The sequence below is a fragment of the Coregonus lavaretus genome, assembly GCF_964263955.1.
Source record: "Coregonus lavaretus genome assembly, chromosome: 25".
NCBI classification, from domain to species: Eukaryota; Metazoa; Chordata; class Actinopteri; order Salmoniformes; family Salmonidae; genus Coregonus; species Coregonus lavaretus.
The window spans coordinates 7,338,492-7,352,007 of NC_140012.1; the positions used below are offsets into that span (position 1 = coordinate 7,338,492).

General features: G+C 45.9%; 1 pseudogene across 1 annotated transcript; it reads left to right on the forward strand.

Annotated features, from left to right (window-relative positions):
* Positions 1-525: 525 nt before the first annotated feature.
* LOC311100519 (DNA topoisomerase 2-alpha-like) lies at positions 526-13,171 on the forward strand (annotated as a pseudogene). Its single transcript has 14 exons — positions 526-639; positions 4,553-4,694; positions 5,131-5,228; positions 5,354-5,506; positions 6,112-6,285; positions 6,489-6,590; positions 7,328-7,465; positions 7,585-7,708; positions 7,924-8,081; positions 8,386-8,501; positions 9,097-9,204; positions 9,602-9,707; positions 10,293-10,402; positions 12,950-13,171. The product of its transcript is annotated as a DNA topoisomerase 2-alpha-like (transcript).
* The last annotated feature ends 345 nt before the right edge of the window (positions 13,172-13,516 follow it).

Here is a 13,516-nt window from a genome sequence, read left to right on the forward strand (position 1 = left end):
GTTATCTTTGGTCTCTTTGTTGCCTCTCTGATTAATGCCCTCCTTGCCTGGTCCGTGAGTTTTGGTGGGCGGCCCTCTCTTGGCAGGTTTTTTGCGGACACATTATTCCATTTCTGTTAGTCACATGTCTGTGGAACTTGTTCAGTTTATGTCTCAGTTGTTGAATCTTGTTATGTTCATACAAATATTTACACATGTTAAGTTTGCTAAAAATAAACCCAGTTGACAGTGAGCGGACTTTTCTTTTTTTGCTGAGTTTATTTGAGGCAACTGCTCATTGTGCAAATGTATTTGTTATCAAGTAAACATTTGAAGACACTATATAGTTTACATGTTGTCAACAATCTAAGCCAACCCTGTCTGTTTTGCCCCATAGTTGCGCACGCATCGGTTTTGTTGCTTAACAACCAACCCGTCTATTGCATATTTTGACCTGATGCAGAACAGTCTGGTCCATCAACGGTAACCAGCTAAACAACACACTTTTCCCCCATTGATTTCACACAGAGCTTGTTTGAGAACAAGATGGTGGAGAAGACCATGAAGAACCCTGACTGCCTCTCAGTGGAGAGGATCTACCAGAAGAAGACCCAGCTGGATGTCACGATCATTTACGGACGAGACGGACCAAGGCGCAGCGTGATAAGCATACATGTTTATTTACACGAATAAACCCAACACAGAAAATACACACCCTGACTCAACAAATACAAGTCCCTTGAGTCAGCGCGTGACAGTACCCCCCCCCCCCAAAGGTGCGGACTCCGACAGCGCCACATAAACCTAACAGGGTAGGGGCCGGGTGGGCATTCCGCCTCGGAGGCGGATCCGGCTCCGGGTGTGACCACCACTTACTCTCCACCTCCCCGTTGCGCCCCTGGTCTGGTCTGGACCTTGGCGCGCTGCTTCCTCTCTCCTTCCTCCCACGAAGTACCACGCCCTGTCTGGATCCTGGTGTGGGAGACCCCGAACCTGGAGAGGGGCTGACGTCTGGGTCTGGACTGGAACCACTGACTGGAGCTGGACCCGACGACGGTGGATCAAACTGCTCTGGCTCCGGGGTGGAGCCGCTGACCGGAACTGGATCAGGCACCGGTGGAGCGGACTGCTCTGGCTCCGGAGTGGAACTGCTGACCGGAGCTGGACTAGACCCCGGTGGAGCGGATTGCTCTGGCTCCGGAGTGGAGCAGCTGACCGGTGCCGGACCAGGCACTGGTGGAACAGGCACGGGCCGTGCCGGACTGGACACACGCACCACTGGCTTGGTGCGGGGAGCAGGAACGGGCCGGACTGGGCTGACGACGCGTACCCCTGGCTTGGTGCGGGGAGTAGGAACGGGCCGGACTGGGCTGACGACGCGCACCACTGGCTTGGTGTGGGGAGCAGGAACGGGCCGTACCGGACTGGCGACGCGCACCACTGGCCTGGAGCGGGGAGCAGGAACGGGCCGGACTGGGCTGACGACGCGCACCACTGGCTTGGTGCGAGGGACAGGAACAGGTCGGACCGGGCTGGCGACGCGTACCACTGGCTTGGTGCACGGGGCAGGAACAGGCCGGGCCGGGCTGGCGACGCGCATCACTGACTTGGTGCGAGGAACAGGAACAGGCCGGACCGGGCTGGTTGATGCGCACCACTGGCTTGATGCGAGGAGCAGGAACGGGCCGAACCATACTGGGAACACCCACCACTGGCTTAGTGCGGGAATTAGGAACGGGCCGGACCGGACTGGCGACACGCACCACTCGATTGGTGCGAGGAGCGGGACTGGGTTCCTTCATTAACCCCCGCTCCTTCTGCTGCCTAACCAGCTCCTCTCGCCGTGCCTCTACACTTTCCTTCTGCTCCCCCTAAACCAATGACCCCCTTAATCTGGCGGCCTCCTCTGCTAAACGGCTGAACCGGCGGCCTCCTGCTGCCTCGTCGTCCACGGCGTGAGCCCCCCCCTAAAAATGTTTGGGGCTTGTCTCTCCCCCGTGATCATGGCCTCTATCCCTCTTGCCAGACTCTCTCATCTCCTCCCAAGTCCATCCTCTCTCCTCGTCACGCTGCTTGATCCAGGATTGGTGGGATCTTCTGTCACGATCGTTTACGGACGAGACGGACCAAGGCGCAGCGTGATAAGCATACATGTTTATTTACACGAATAAACCCAACACAGAAAATACACACCCTGACTCAACAAATACAAGTCCCTTGAGTCAGGGCGTGACACTGGAGCACATTCAAAGGGGGTGACACTCTAGATCCAAACTGTTACAGACCTATATCCATCCTGCCCTGCCTTTCGAAAGTATTTGAAAGCCAAGTTAACAAACAGATCACCGACCATTTCGAATCCCGCCGTACCTTCTTCGCTATGCAATCCGGTTTCCGAGCTGGTCATGGGTGCACCTCAGCCACGCTCAAGGTCCTAAACGATATTATAACCGCGATCGATAAAAGACAGTACTGCGCAGCTGTCTTCATCGACCTGGCCAAGGCTTTCGACTCTGTCAACCACAGCATTCTTATTGGCAGACTAAATAGCCTTGGTTTCTCAAATGACTGCCTCGCCTGGTTCACCAACTACTTTTCAGATAGAGTTCAATGTGTCAAATCGGAGGGCCTGTTGTCTGGACCTCTGGCAGTCTCTATGGGGGTGCCACAGGGTTCAATTCTTGGGCCGACTCTATTCTCTGTGTATATCAATGATGTCGCTCTTGCTGCTGGTGATGCTCGGATCCACCTCTATGCGGACGACACCATTTTGTATACATCTGGCCCTTCAATGGACACTGTGTTAACAAACCTCCAAACAAGCTTCAACGCCATACAACACTCCTTCCATAGCCTCCAACTGCTCTTAAACACTAGTAAAACTAAATGCATGCTCTTCAACCGAACGCTGCTTGCACCCGCCCACCCGACTAGAATCACTACTCTCGGCGGGTCTGACCTAGAGTATGTGGACAACTACAAATACCTAGGTGTCTGGTTAGACTGTAAACACTCCTTCCAGACTTACATTAAGCATCTCTAATCAAAAGTTAGATCTAGAATCGGCTTCCTATTTCACAACAAAGCCTCCTTCACTCATGCTGCCAAACATGCCCTCATAAAACTGACTATCCTACCAATCCTTGACTGTCAATTACAAAATAGCCTCCAACACTCTACTCAGCAAATTGGATGTAGTCTATCACAGTGCCATCCGTTTTGTCACCAAAGCCTAATATACTACCCACCATTGTGACCTGTACGCCCTTGTTGGCTGGCCCTCACTACATATTCGTCGCCAAACCCACTGGCTCCAGGTCATCTATAAATCACTGCTAGACAAATCCCTGTCTTATCTTAGCTCACTGGTCACCATAGCAACACCCACCTGTAGTCTGCGCTCCAGCAGGTTTATCTCACTGATCATCCCCAAAGCCAACACCTCCTTTGGCCGCCATTCCTTCCAGTTCTCTGCTGCCAATGACTGGAACGAACTGCAAAAATCTCTGATGCTGGAGACACTTATCTCCCTCACTAACTTTAAGCATCAGTTGTCAGAGCAGCTTACCGATCACTGCACCTGTACACAGCCATTCTGAAATTAGCCCACCCAACTACCTCATCCCCATATTGTTTTTCATTTTGCTAATTTGCACCTCAGTATCTCTATTTGCACATTATCTTTTGCACATCTATCATTCCAGTGTTAATACGAAATTGTAACAATTTTGCACTATGGCCTATTTATTGCCTTACCTCCATAACTTACAACATTCGCACACTGTATATATATGTTCTGTTGTATTTTTGACTTGTTTTGTTTTACCCCATATGTAAATCTGTGTTGTTGTTTTTATCGCACTGCTTTGCTTTATCTTGGCCAGGTCGCAGTTGTAAATGAGAACTTGTTCTCAACTGGCTTACCTGGTTAAATAAAGGTGAAAAATATATATATATTTTTTTTTTTGCTGCGTCCAGACATCTACATTGGCTCTGTAGAGCCTGGTGCCATGGTACCTTATCAAACGCGTACCACTCTGCCTCAATATTTTCCCTGGAAACGACCACAGCCCTGTTTGTAGAGGCATACACATATTTGATGGTGGGACAGGGGTGTCAAACTGGAGTAAAATATAGGCAGAAAATGCTTATCTTTAGAACACAACCAATGGTTAATGTTTCCTGTTTGTTAGAATTGTCAGTAACGTTTACCGTCACTTTCCTCTCCAGCAATTGTGGGTGTTTGATGAGGATGTTGGAATTAACTGTCGAGATGTGACCTAGTGTCTCTACAAGATATTTGACGAGATCCTTGGTGAGTAAGCTACTATTACAAGTGTAATGTTATTCTATTCATTTCACGGATTGTTTACTCACTGAATAGTTAAACCATCAATATATGAAAAGCCCTTCCAAGATTGTGAAGTGACTATTCTCTGATTTGTTCTTCTCGCCACAGTAAATGCTGCAGATAACAAGCAAAGAGATAAAACCATGACCTGCATCAAAGTCAACATTGACGTGTGAGTATTCTCACATATTAAATGTATTATACCATACTGTTTATTATGAGAACAACACCATCAGTGTTTGGAACAATGGGAAAGGCATCCCTGTGGTGGAGCACAAGGAGGAGAAGGTCTACGTGCCAGCGCTCATCTTCGGACAGCTCCTCACCTCCAGTAACTATGACGACGACCAGAAGAAGGTCACCGGTAAGGCTAATGCAATCAGACTTCCAAAATAAAGGAGAGACTTGAGTAAATGAGGGATACAAAGTATATTGAAGCAGGCGCTTTCACGCAGGTGTGGTTCCTGAGTTAATTAAGCAATTAACATCCCATCAACTTAGGGTCATTTGGGGGGGGTCAGTCTCCAGATCTGAACACAATTGAACACTTATAGGAGATTCTGGAGCGGTGCTTGAGACTGCATTTTCCCCCACCATCAACAAAACACCAGATCATGGAATTTCTCATGGAATAATGGTATCGCATCCCTCCAATACAGTTCCAGACACTTGTAGAATCTATTCCAAGGTGCATTGAAGCTGTTCTGGCCCAACACCCTATTAAGACACTTTATGTTGGTGTTTCTTTTATTTTGTCACTTACCTGTATATCGTCACATGTTATTGTACTCAATCTTTAGGCGGACGTAACGGATATGGTGCGAAGCTTTGCAATATCTTCAGCAACAAGTTCACAGTGGAGACAGCCTGCAAGGAGTCAAAGAAGACATTCAAGCAGGTCATCCAATGTCACCATACAAAACACACCCATTTCTTGACATTTTCTTAGGCTTGTGATGATGTAGCCATTTACCAAAGCCCCTATTCTATTTGATCTTACCTGTGCTCTTTGTGCCCCTGCAGACGTGGTATGACAACATGGGGCGGGCCGGAGAGTCCAAGTTCAAGATGCAGACCCTGGACAAGGACACCGTGGCCATCATGACCCGAAGGGCATACGACATTGCCGGCACCACCAAGGGTGTCCGCGTGTTCCTCAATGGGAAGAGGCTACCCGTGACTGCAGGCTAACTTACTAGTAATCTAATAGTGCTTTTTTTCCATCTAGACTTAGTCCGACACCAGGGAGTCGTCAGTGTTTTATGTTGATGTAAGCTCTAGTGTTTCCATCAGGAGTGTGACACTAAAGAGTTGTCGATCAGAATCAACAACCTCTTCATCATTCAAGACTGTTGCTTTCTGAGGTGTTAAAGTACACCATTAGCCATTTGTTATGTAAATGCCAGCTGAAAACTACCCAGTGCTTTGGCTCCAAGTTAGAGGTCCGCTGGAGCCATGGCCCATTGAGAGACAGGTTCTGGCCCGCGTAGACGGAAACAAAAGTGAGCCTTTTGGGTAAAAACTGGGGTAAATCGTCATTGGAAATGCGCCATAAGAGTAATCGCCAGACTAAGAAATACTCTGCACTAAAGTTACTGGAACAAAAGACACTAACAAGAACATCTAATTTGGCTAATATAGGGCAATGTCAATACTGTCTCCAAATCTATACTTTTGACGGTTGCAATTTTGTTGGACTGCAATGTTAGATGTTTGTCTGTTTGATTTCCAGCATTGACGCTTGTGATGTCCCTGAGAAACCCCACCCCCTCTCTCTCTAGGTGACAAGTTTCCGTAACTATGTGGACCTGTACCTGAAGGACAAAGTGGACGAGCTGGGCTCTCCCCTCACCGTGGTCCACGAGGTGGTGAACGAGCGTTGGGAGGTGTGCCTCACCATGAGTGAGAAGGGCTTCCATCAAGTCAGCTTCGTCAACAGCATTGCCACCACCAAGGTAACAGGGCATTTGACTAAGGGGCTTGTGGTTTTGTTGTGATGTGTGTACTGTAATGTTTGGGATTGAGCTGAGGTATGGAAGCTAATGGCAAATGTCAACTTATCTCTTATTGGACGATAACATTTTGGATTTTGAGAGATAACGGCTTACCAACCGCTTTTGGTTTTATTACTTGAGTCATTTTCCATTTTTGGCAACAGGGTGAGAGACATGCTGACTACGTGGCAGACCAGGTGACCTCCAAGCTCATCGAGGTGGTCAAGAAGAAGAACAAAGCTGGAGTGGTTGTCAAGCCTTTCCAGGTACCCCCACCATACTGTCAACTAGGGGTGTGCCGACTAGTCGGACAAAACAAGTATCGTAACGGATATGGGTTATTTTCCTAATACGATTATAATCTGAGTATTTTTTTGTAATTATCCTCAAAGGCAGGTGCCAGCACGCATCTTTCAATCAAGTGTGAGGTGCTACATGGTCTAAATAAGTCAACTGGCTATTTTGCTTGTCTATAAAGAGAAGGGCGGTCTGTAGGTTGATCCTGTTGCTCTGATTGGATAGTGACTATTCCTCCGTTTACTCACTTCGCTTCATAATTTCACCTGATCACTTCTCGCATATTTCGGTCTGACCCTTTAGATTGCTGCTGCCTACTGTTAGCCTGCTATTATGATCAATCGAATGGCGAGGACGTTTACTAGCAAGCTATTCATGTGCATAATATCTAACAAGCGGGCGAGCGTAGTGGGAAAAAAATGAAACTCCGATGCGCATTCTGGCTGGGTGACAGCAAACTTGTCTGCCCACTGCAAGTTGAGGACACAGGCTACATACCTCTCCGCGAGCTGCTCCTAATCTGCACTTGTTTTGGTCTATAAACGTGCAGGGAGATGGGTATTTTGCCAGAATCTACATAGGCATATTAAAAACGTCATATGAGCCATATTCCTTCATCAGAGATAATAAGATAAAACCTTATTGTCCATGAATTCTTCATAACGTGGACATTTAATAGGTTTGTACTTTGTCCAACTCTCCCCAGGTGAAGAACCACATGTGGCTGTTTGTCAACTGCCTGATCGAGAACCCCACCTTCGACTCCCAGACCAAGGAGAACATGACCCTGCAGCAGAAGAGCTTCGGTTCCACCTGCCCCCTCTGTGACAAGTTTATCAAACAGGTAAAATAAGCCTTACCCAAAGTTCATAGTTCATTCTCTCCATACAATGTCCAGGGCCACTCATACAAAATCTCATACGCTTGGAACCATTTCGTAAATGGTTTATTTTTGTCACCCAGGCCAACTCCTGTGGGATAGTGGAGAGCATCATGAACTGGGTGAAGTTCAAGGCCCAGACGCAGCTCAACAAGAAGTGCTCTGCCATCAAGGGCGTGCCAAAGATGGATGACGCCAATGACGCAGGTAAATCTGATTAAGTCATATGTCTGGTCAGTAAGGCAGAACATTATTTATCTTCAAGAGGTTCTCCCTTACAGTTCACTTTTAGTTACTTATACTCTTCCCCTTAGTTGTCTAAAACTGAAACCATAAATCAACTTGTTAATCGGTAAAGTTTTGCACTTAGTAATGACTTCATATGAATAATGATGACTAAGTTGTCATGTTGTTACGACCAGGTGGTAAGAACTCCAATGGCTGCACTCTCATCCTGACTGAGGGAGATTTGGCCAAGACGCTGGCCGTGTCTGGTCTGGGTGTGGTGGGCAGGGATCGCTACGGAGTCTTCCCTCTCAGGGGGAAAATGCTCAACGTGCGGGAGGCCTCGCACAAGCAGGTGAGAACATAGGCCTAAACAATACATTACTAAGACTATTGTATTAACTGTATTAAAGGGAACATTGGTTAGCATCATAGACATAGTTATGTACTGTATATTGTTATATAATGCTCTGATGAGAATACAATTGATAATGACTTTATTATCCCTGTGGGGAAATGTTGTTCTGTGTTGAATCAATCCTCACCATACAGTGTGTTTTACAAAGGGCCCTCCCCTCTAGAAAGTTTGGCATTTGCTGTGGTCGTTCACTATTGGACTAGATGTTAATGGTTTGATCCCTGTCTGTCCCCTGTATCAGATCATGGACAATGCTGAGATCAATAACATCATCAAGATCCTGGGGCTGCAGTACAGGAAGAACTAGAGTCCCTCAAGTCCCTGCGCTACGGCAAACTCATGATCATGACCGATGAGGTCTGCACTGTCTAATGGCAAATTCTCACTGGAATTTAGAGCTTTGTCTGTAAACTCATTTGTGTAGAACATTGGAATTTATTTTAAAATGTAACCTTGATTTAGCCATGACCTCCTATTGATTGAGACAGTATTTTCCACCTAGCCAGTAAAGCAGCTCTATTCTAGAATAAAAATCATACTTTTCATCAAAGGCTGCGATTACACAGGCAGCTCAATTCTGATCTTTTTTCCACCAATTGGTCTTTTGACCAATCACGTCAGATATTTTTCAGAGCTGATCTGATTGGTCAAAATAATAATAATATAATATGCCATTTAGCAGACGCTTTTATCCAAAGCGACTTACAGTCATGCGTGCATACATTTTTTTTGGTGTATGGGTAGTCCCGGGGATCGAACCCACTACTTTGGCATTACAAGCGCCATGCTCTACCAGCTGAGCTACAGAGGACCAATTAGCAGGGAAAAAACAGTTTGTCTGCCTGTGTAGACGTAGCCATAATACTCTAGTCAGAGTCCAGAGTAGACTAGTTGTTTCACTGACAATTGCTCACATCATTGATCTCTCCTGTTTGGTTGTCTGACTGGACAGGACCTGGACGGCTCCCACATCAAGGGGTTGCTCATCAAATTCATCCACCACAACTGGCCTTCGCTGAACTTCCTAGAGGAGTTAATCATCCCCATCCCCATCATCAAGGAACATGGTACAGTCTGACAGACTAATGGTTGCTGTTTTGTGCACTGATACTTCAAGGCAACTCCCTGTAGTGAAAAATCTCATTTGAATACAGCTATATTTAATACAGCCATGTCAACTCTTAGGTTGAACTAGAACTAAGACAACAACAATGTAGAAGCTTTCCATGTACAGTATCCTGAACTAGTCTTTACATGTAACACCAGTGTCATCTGTTGGTGATATATTGTTAATGTAATAAACACAGTTTTACAGTAGCAAGCATTTTGAGGTTATTGCAAATGTAGAGATATCAGGTAATATTTAGAAGGATGGCAAATATTCAAAAGTCCATTTGATTTGACACTCACCTAAGCAGTAACAATTAAAACTCTATACTCAATTTGAATTCTTCCAGGCCACCAACAAGAAGCATGAGCTGCCCTTTTACGGCATCCCAGAGTTCAACGAGTGGAAGGACAAGCAGCCCAACATCAAATCTTGGAAAACAAAATACTACAAAGGTTTGTCCCCTGTGGTAGTGAAGCTGAACATGTAAGCAGCCACGTCATATCTTTCACATACCTGCTCCTTTTGAAGTTGTTATTTTACAATAAACCCCATATATTTACACATCCAGCCCAATTCTGACCCTTTAGTCTTATGACCAATCGCATCAGATTTACATTTTAGTCATTTAGCAGACGCTCTTATCCAGAGCAACTTACAGTTAGTGCATATCTAATTTTTTTTCATACCCCCTGTGGGAATCGAACCCATAACCCTGGCGTTGCAAACGCCATGCTCTATCAACTGAGCTACATCCCTGCCAGCCATTCCCTCCCCTACCCTGGGCCAATTGCACGCCGCCCCATGGGTCTCCCGGTCGCGGCCGGCTACGACAGAGCCTGGATTCGAACCAGGATCTCTAGTTGCACAGCTAGCACTGCGACGCAGTGCCTTAGACCACTGCGCCACTCTGGAGATTTGTCACGTTAGATTTTTTTTAGAGCTGATCTGATTGGTCAGAAGATCAATTAGTGAGAAAAAGATCAGACGTGTGCTGCTTGTGTAAACTCAGCCAAACATCAGCACCTGTAACTGTCCAGGTATGGGTACCAGCACTTCGAAGGAGGCTAAGGAGTACTTCTCCGACATGCAGAGACGTCGCATCCCCTTCAAATAAGCAGGACCTGTTGACGACGAAGCAATTACCCTGGTAACTTGACCATTTACACTCATTTGAGTGTACTACATGACAAAACCAAACAAAGATGTTTCTCAATCAGCCAATATTTTGATTGTCTGAAGAATATCTTTCAGTATCAATGATTCTGTTAGAAGTAGTTTCTCCATCTGTGAAGGACTGTAAAGCCTGTGCCACACGAAGCAATTTGGACTCCATTTATAATATAATAATATGCCATTTAGCAGACGCTTTTATCCAAAGCGACTTACAGTCATGTGTGCATACAATTTTACGTATGGGTGGTCCCGGGGATCGAACCCACTACCCTGGCGTTACAAGCGCCATGCTCTACCAATTGAGCTACAGAGGATCACGGTTGTGGTACAGATGCAAGTTGCAAGTGACATCTCAAGCAACTTTGTGGCTATATGAAGCAATTCAAACGCAGTTGCAATTGCATGCAACAGCCAATCCTGTCATGCATCACATCATTGGTTCATAAATGATTTGTTTATCCAAACGTTTGGTAATTGTTTATTTGCCAACCATGTTTTAACTAGCTAGCTAGCTAACCAAGCTAGCAACCAGCTGAGCTAGCTAGCTAGCTAGTGGAGTTCATGTTGGACAATGTCATTGTCAGTGATTCTCTCATTAACACAGGTGAGAGTGTTGACGAGGACAAGGCTGGAGATCACTCTGTCATGCTGATTGAGTTAGAATAACAGACTGGAATAATTAAAAGGAGGGTGGTGCTTGAAGTCATTGTTCTTCCTCTATTAACCATGGTTTCCTGCAAGGAAACACGTGCCGTCATCATTGCTTTGCACAAAAAGGGCTTCACAGGCAAGGATATTGCTGCTAGTAAGATTGCACCTAAATCAACCATTTATCGGATCATCAAGAACTTCAAGGAGAGAGGTTCAATTGTTGTGAAGAAGGCTTCAGGGCACCCAAGAAGCCAGCAAGCGCCAGGACCGTCTCCTAAAGTTGATTTCAGCTGCGGGATCGGGGCACTACCAGTGCAGAGCTTGCTCAGGAATGGCAGCAGGCAGGTGTGAGTGCATCTACACGCACAGTGAGGCGAAGACTTTTGTAGGATGGCCTGGTATCAAGAAGGGCAGCGAGGAATCCACGTCTCTCCAGGAAAAACACCAGGGACAGACTGATATTCTACAAAAGGTACAGGGATTGGACTGCTGAGGACTGGGGTAAAGTCATTTTCTCTGATGAATCCCCTTTCCGATTGTTTGGGGCATCCGGAAAAAAGCTTGTCCGGAGAAGACAAGGTGAGCGCTACCATCAGTCCTGTGTCATGCCAACAGTAAAGCATCCTGAGACCATTCATGTGTGGGGTTGCTTCTCAGCCAAGGGAGTGGGCTCACTCACAATTTTGCCTAAGAACACAGCCATGAATAAAGAATGTTATCAACACATCCTCCGAGAGCAACTTCTCCCAACCATCCAAGAACAGTTTGGTGAAGAATAATGCCTTTTCCAGTATGATGGAGCACCTTGCCATAAGGAAAAAGTGATAACTAAGTGGCTCGCGGAACAAAACATCGACATTTTGGGTCCATGGCCAGGAAACTCCCCAGACCTTAATCCCATTGAGAACTTGTGGTCGATCCTCAAGAGGCAGGTGGACAAACAAAAACCCACAAATTCTGACAAACTCCAAGCATTGATTATGCAAGAATGGGCTGCCATCAGTCAGGATGTGGCCCAGAAGTTAATTGACAGCATGCCAGGGCAGATTGCAGAGGTCTTGGAAAAAGAAGGGTCAATACTGCAAATATTGACTCTTTGCATAAACTTAATGTAATTGTCAATAAAAGCCTTTGACACTTATGGAATGATTGTAATTATACTTCAGTATACCATAGTAACATCTGACAAAAATATGTCATAACACTGAAGCAGCGAACTTTGTGAAGATCAATACTTTTTTTGGCCACGACTGTACACACACAGACCACTGCCCCAATCCAATCTGAGTGGTCTGAGCCATCCAAACTGAGTTCTAAATCGACGATTGCGTTATCCAGCAGTCACCTCCTTATATGCCCATTGGCATCCCATGCTCACGTGTAGTACATCAAGCCTACCAGGCAATAATAAGATGGTAGGTACAGTCCCGATGCCCCAAAGTGTTATGTCTGGCTACTTGTTGTGGCTCATGATTGGGGGTCTTTGGAAACTCAACCAAAACGTGCTGATGGCGGTATAGCATCACTTTATCTGAGCAATAAGCTGTACTACTCACTTCTGATTAGGCATAGATTAGATAGCTTGATTACTTACAGTATGTTGAATCAGAGGACATTCCCATGACTGTGTCCTACTTCCCGACATCAATACAGGATGCTATTATTTTAACACAATCTAACCGTGATGTCTTGTCTAACAGTTGCTATTTTCTACAAGCGTAGAAAAGGATGCCTACTTACACCAGCATGTTGCACTAAGTTGATGGGTGACCTGATCAGTCAAAATAAAATGTTGCCAGCTAGCTGCACTTTGTGGCTCCGATTCAATACATTTATTAACAAGCTGCTTTCGTCATGGGTTTGTGTTTAGTGTTCCTGCAGTGATAATGCAACAGGTGTTTCTCCTCCCAAAGCTGCTGTGAAGTACAGCATGTGCAGCAGTGAGGATGAGTTTGATGACTGTATGAAGAGCGCCCCCAAGAAGAAGGCAGCAGCCATCAGTGACGATGACGACAGCTTTGTCCCCGAGCCACGCGCTGCAGCCGATAGTGAGGTGGACTCTCCACCCCCTAAGGCTCCTGAGCCCACGTGAGTCTTTATACAGTATAGTTTAACAGGAGTTTTGTAAGCCTGGTGACACTGGTAATAATTTTTTTTTTGGGGGTAATGCAGAGACTTAAGCCTAAGCAAGCAATCATCTGGTCTCTGTGCACATTTCCTTAATTGAGAAGCCTGTTTCTCTATCAACAACGGTAAAAGCCAAAAGCAAATCCAGCTGTAAGTAGATTCCACACCTAATTCTCCCCCGGGGATCAATAGTGATCAAATCAAAATCACTACACCACACCATCTGAACTGTATAACAGAATTTATCCAACTTCACAAGTTTGCCACAATTAAACAGGGTGCTGACATTCAGAATAGAACATTCTGCGTT